This window comes from Amblyomma americanum, chromosome 8, assembly GCF_052857255.1.
Source record: "Amblyomma americanum isolate KBUSLIRL-KWMA chromosome 8, ASM5285725v1, whole genome shotgun sequence".
Taxonomy (NCBI): Eukaryota; Metazoa; Arthropoda; class Arachnida; order Ixodida; family Ixodidae; genus Amblyomma; species Amblyomma americanum.
In genome coordinates, this window is record NC_135504.1 from 151,502,491 (window position 1) to 151,508,204 (window position 5,714).

Here is a 5,714-nt window from a genome sequence, read left to right on the forward strand (position 1 = left end):
ATGTTAGGATTTCTCCCAACTGATTGTTCAAATTAGGGAAATGTGAACCAACCCACTTGAAACCTGAGTGGCACTACTTCTTAGTGATGCCCTAAGCCTATACCTCGCGTCTACCTCTCTGTTGCGGTCTTTTCGCGATGTGTTTCGTGGCGCATCTTAAATGCTTTGTAAATAATTTAGTTCATGTGAATAGAATAGACTTTCATTCTTATAAATGTCATATTTAAATAAAAGCTCTGGCGACGGCGTAGAGGCCTGAAGTAGCGGCCAGCGGAACTGATTTTTTAGTGCCGCCGCTAGTACAGGTCTTGCTCCCCAAGCTTTAAATTTTTTATTTCTTTAGTGTCTTTTCCCGGTGAGGTGCCGGCTTTCCGGTGCAGTGAGGCCCTTATGCGTTCGCTTAAAATAAAACATTATTGAGGCCACTTGAAAATCAAACGGCTAGCTAAAATGCAGCATTTGGGCTGAATATTAGTTATCACTAGCTCCCTGAGCCTGGAGTGAACGATTCCTGTCCTTGCCATTTTAGTGCTCTATTGCTTCCAATCCGCCGAAAAGTGGTTGTCTGTCTGTACGAAGCCTGCTTCTAGCACGTGGACCACCTTGGTCACGTAACGTTGGGACGTCGTCACAAGCTGACCATTCGATTGTGAGCAAACTGCCCACCGTGGCAGTTCAATTTAATGATTAGTCCCGAGAGATCACGCAGGAACAACATAGGTCTCACAAGCCCCACCGACGGAAGCACCTGCCATCTCATGGCACTGGCGCGTAGCTTAACCGCTGCACCTCTGGGCCTGGAGCAGAATCAGGACTCCCAGGTATCTGTGAGTGTAAAGAATGACCAATTCTACCGCAGTACATGTCTAAAATGATGCAATAACACGCAAACTTACATCATATGACATTCAAACCAAAGTAAGCATGTTCAGGCAAAGCAACAGCATAGAAAGTCAAGACAAACCATGCGAAAAAGGACTAACGGTGCTAGCGCACGATAATTCATGGTTGACCCCAAGCGATACCGCCCGTGATTTTTTTGCTTGCACGCCTATGGCTTACTCAAACGCTGAGTGTCAATTACCTAACATGTCTGCTAGAAATTTGGCTCATAAAATCAGGCGCCCGAGTACGCGGTCGCAGGTCTTCCCAGGGACCGAAATAAACTAAGAGATGTTGATGTTATTTGGAGAGCAGTACAAGTTTTTCTTTCTTAGCACATTTATTTATTTATTTATTTATTTATTTATTTATTTATTTGAAAATACTGCAGCCCCATTCCAGGGGCTATAGCAGGAGTGGTTACATATATCATGCGGTACAGTTGCGCGCATAAAGGGGTACATGGCAAAATGTGAAACAAACGCTGCATACAACATCATATAATGCTACGTCTCAATTTCGGACGCAAAATCAGACACAGAAAAGGCACGTATATTTCCATTTAAAGAGTTCCAGCTCTCCACGGTACGCGGAAAGAAACTGTATTTGAAAGCGTTAGTACGGGCAAAAAAGGGTTGGATATTAAGATCGTGATGGCTCCTGGTTAGAGATGGTTTCGAAAACGTGATATGCTTACTCTCTGAGAGGCAATTAGCAGAATGCACTACTGAGTGAAGAAGTTTTAAGGACTCAGTTTTCCGGCGGGATGCGAGCGGACTTAAGTTTAAGGAAGATATCGCAGATGAGGGTGAAAAATGAAAGTCGTAGCGGCGAAAAATAAATCTTACGGCTTTTCGTTGTACAGATTCTATTTGATCAATTTCACATTGCTTATATGGATTCCAAACATTGGAAGCGTATTCAAGAATAGGGCGAATTAGAGTTTTATACATGACCAGTTCCGGAGCTAGCGATGATTCAGACCAAGGTGGTTAAAGTGCTGCTTTATTTTCATGGTAAGACTACAGTTGTCGCCCTTGCCCACCACACTGCGGCACGGCTTTCCTCTACCGCAGTTTTAGAGAAAATAGAATATAGAAAAAAGATATGACTGTACTGAACTACTCACAGCGTGAATAAAAAAAAATTCCACACCAATGCCGCCAACAGGCTTTGATTTGACAGTGGAATTTCCCAAAAGCATTTTTTGCGCTGCAGCCAATTCTGTGAAACCTCCCTGAGCTGGAATCTGACTCAGTTACGGCAAAGAAGGCCTAGAACATGGGAATTCAACGGCCTTACTAGGTTTAATTCCTACGTCTTTTACTCTACACTATGATCATCCGAAAGACTTGGGGCCGATAATGAAAATGCTGACTTCGGTACCATGGTTCCCGTTGGACTGGCATCCACCCCCACGGCCCCGCTAGTGGCCCCTTGTTGTCGCACTATACAGGATGTTTCACTGAAACCCTACACAATTAAAAAAAAAAGCTCTCTGATTTAGAAGAGCGCTTTTTTCGGCGGTGTAGTACATCACGACGACGGAGAAGGTGTGCTGCAGCGGCGTGTCGTGTTCCCCTCTTGTACCTCCAGAGTGCAGAAACTACGTCTTCCGAGGGATCTTCACCCTAAGAATTAGGGCTTTAAAATGCGAATTCATAACGGGCGGCACAGGCAAAAGCGTTGGCCCGGAGTACGGTTTGCTCCACCACTCTCACTCTCAAGTAGTGAATTCTCCCCTCCCTCATCCTTACCTAATCTTGTCTGCCCTCCCTCGCTCTCACCTCATCATATCTTCTCTCCCTCGCCTTCACCTCACCATGTCGTTCCTTCTCTCCCTCGTCCTCACGTATTTTTATCCGCCCATCCTCCCTCACCCTTACCTCACCGAGTGAAATCCTCATGAGGTGAGGGTGAGGACGCCCACATGAGGGTTCACCCTCGTGAGGATGCATATCTCTTGTTCAGAGTATTGACAACAGGATTATTGTGTAGCAGGAAGAGAAGTGGCCCTAGAGTGGAGCTCTGTGGCACGCTAGACAGAGATAGAGAAAAGTGGACAAAGGAAAGGCAGGGAGATTAGCCAAGAGAACGTTCCGATTGTCTACCATGAATGGGGGAGAGGGATGAGGGGGGATGTAAAAGAATAAGAATAAGTAGAGCAACGCGGTCAGTAGCAAGCACAAGCAATGACACACGCAGTGCGAGTCACAGGCCGCCGCAGCTGTAGCCTGCACACCTTAAGGGCCGGTGAGCGCTGCGACATCACTAGAACAGATCGGCAGTCGTCCAGTGATAACACAAGGCAGTCAGGAAGCGCAGGCGTTCCAGAGTGAAGAAAGGCTGCTTGGCGTTGGGGCTGAGAATGTGGGCGACAACGTAAGACACCCCGACTTCTCGGAACGATGAGGCTGGAGAATGCATTGTGCCAGCTTTTGGAGAACTGCAAACACTGGATTGAACAAATCCAGCATCTGCAGTCTCTTGCCCCGCCGCGGTGGCTCAGTGGTTAGGGCGCTCGACTACTGATCCGGAGTTCCCGGGTTCGAACCCGGCCGCGGCGGCTGCGTTTTTATGGAAGGAAAAAGCTAAGGCGCCCGTGTGCTGCGCGATGTCAGTGCACGTTAAAGATCCCCAGGTGGTCGAAATTATTCCGGAGCCCTCCACTACAGCACCTCTTCTTCATTTCTTCTTTCACTCCCTCCTTTATCCCTTCCCTTACGGCGCGGTTCAGGTGTCCAACGATATATGAGACAGGTACTGCGCCATTTCCTTTCCCCCAAAGCCAATTATTATTATTATTATTAGTCCATTCTGTGCAGCTGGCGTGCGCAGGCTGGACAGCAGCACACGCAAGGTATTGAGATTTTATTCAGCATTGCGATTACTTGCTCGGCTGCAGTGCTGTTGATTAGTCTGTTTTTTATATTTAATAAAGGATATTCTGTCGATCTTCTTTTTTAAAAATTCACCAAGCGGGTGTTAACAAGTTCTTCTGCTATTTTCTCAAATACCGATAGGACGGATATTGGACGACGGTTATTAAAATCACTCTGTAAATTCGCCAAGCGGGTGTTAACAACTTCTGCTATTTTCGCAAATACCGATATGACGGATATTGGACGATGGTTATTAAAATCACTCTGAAAACCTCCTTTGCGCATAAGTGAGATTCTTGCTATTTTACGCTCTTCTTTAAAATACCTTCTTTCAACATCAAATTACAAATATGGCTAAAAACGGGAGCTATAATTCTATATGCTCCTTTCACAGTTCGAGCTTTAATGTGATCTACACCTGCAGCTGAATTATATTTTAGATGCATAATGTACTGTGTGATTTCGGCTGCAGTTGTGGAAGCAAAAAAGTACGCCCTTGAAGGAGGCGCGAAAACAACGGTATGATAGTGGCGCCTTGAGAATTAGCGCTCTCACCTACCTACAGAAAGTGTTGATAGAATTTATTTAAAACTAAAGCGCCTTTGTAGCTGTAGCTGTCAAGTAGAATATCGTGGGGTACGGTTGCAGTTTTTCTTCCCGGTAAATTGTTGAGTGGTTTCCATATCTGTGCAGGGTTCACTGTGTTAGAAAAGGCTCTTTCGTAATAGTCTCGCTTCGCTTTCTTGAGATCTGAGCTTGGTTTGTTTCCTAATTTTTTAAAAGTGTAAAAAACATCCTTATTTTCTAAAAAAAACGGGCAAGAAGTTTGTTCTTGCGGAGTATTCTTTTATATAGTTATTTGTTTATCCAAGGTTTCTTTGCATTTCTATATTTAAAGGGGATACGCAGTGTTGTATATGTTTAGAACTTTTTTGATAAAATTATTACACGATTGTAATAAGGGAGAAAATACTCATTGACATTCACCCGAGCGCAGCCACACAGCCGTATAGCTGCGCTCGGGTGGATGTCAATCAGTAATTACTTCCTTATTACAAATCTACTCCGCCTTAGGGGATTCCCCTAAATATTATATGATTCATTCAGGTTATTTCTGTTATACACCGCTGACCAATCAACTTGAGTGCAAGGATATAAAATTCATTGATTGTTTCATTAATAATTCTCCTATACATGTGAGAGTCGTTTGCCTTAGCAGATTTCTTTGGGCAGGGAAAAAAGATAAAAAATGGAAGATGATCACTGATATCACAAGCAAATACAACAGATCGCACATCTTGCTTGATAAGGAAAGTCTGCAAAGCAAAAATGTAGTGGCTTGTGTGCTTCAAGTTAATCGCGTAGGGACATTAATAACATTTCTAGAACTGTAACTATTCCTAAAATCAGTTGTTTCTAGAAGCTATGCTGTCACTTTGTACTTCCGGATTAAAATCTCCCAGCATTACAACAAACTTGCTCATTAGCACCAGGTCCTCAAGTGTATATCAATATATCTAAGGAAGTTAGTTATATTGCCAGAGGGTGGCCAATACATCAACATCATTGTAATTCCTTACGAATCAACGACCATAATTTCGTAATCGTACTGGACCACAGAATATTTCCCCCAAAAAGAATGAGGCACACTAATGTGAAAATACTATGACACACAGCCCCCTTTCTTGTTCTTTCTATGCAGACCAACTTCAAAGTAATTATCTATGTAAACTACATCTGAACTGTTTGCAGACAAAGTTTCGGTAAATGCCAAGACATCGAATCCACTCTTTTACCCTTAAGGAGTAACGGTTATCTTGCCTTCGCATCATTTAGTCAAAAATTAAATTGTACGCTGATGATTGTGTATTATATAGAGCAATATATAACCCTTCTAATACAGTAACTTTTCAATCTGATCTTTATAATATCGCTACTTGGTGCCACTCT

At 43.6% G+C, this 5,714-nt stretch overlaps 1 non-coding gene across 1 annotated transcript; it reads left to right on the forward strand.

Annotated features, from left to right (window-relative positions):
- Positions 1 to 3,376: 3,376 nt before the first annotated feature.
- Positions 3,377 to 3,448, forward strand: TRNAS-ACU (transfer RNA serine (anticodon ACU)). Its single transcript has one exon. It is a non-coding gene; the product is annotated as a tRNA-Ser (tRNA).
- The last annotated feature ends 2,266 nt before the right edge of the window (positions 3,449 to 5,714 follow it).